Source organism: Colobus angolensis, unplaced genomic scaffold (genome assembly GCF_000951035.1).
Source record: "Colobus angolensis palliatus isolate OR3802 unplaced genomic scaffold, Cang.pa_1.0 Scaffold109, whole genome shotgun sequence".
NCBI classification, from domain to species: domain Eukaryota; kingdom Metazoa; phylum Chordata; class Mammalia; order Primates; family Cercopithecidae; genus Colobus; species Colobus angolensis.
The window spans coordinates 324705-325115 of NW_012111919.1; positions in this window are offsets into that span (position 1 = coordinate 324705).

Here is a 411-nt window from a genome sequence, read left to right on the forward strand (position 1 = left end):
TTTTGAGACAGAGTTTTACTCTGTTGCTCAGGCTGGGGTGCAGTGATGTGACCATGGCTCACTGCAGCTTCAACCTCCTAGGCTCAGGTGATCTTCCCACCTCAGCTTCCTGAGTGGCTGGGACCACAAGTGCAAGCCACCACGCCTGGCTAATTTTTAAATTTTTTGTAGAGATAGTTCACCATGTTGCCTACGCTGGTCTCGAACTTCTGGATTCAAGCCATCCACTTATCTGTGGTCTATTTTGAATTAATTTTTGTATATGGTGTGAGGTAGTGACCTAACTTCATTTTTTGGCCAGCATGTATACGGCAGTCCCAAAACCATTTGTTGAAGGGACCATTTTTCCCCATTCAATAGTCTTGGTACCCTCACTGAAAATCAGTAGACCATACACAAAAAGGCTGCTTT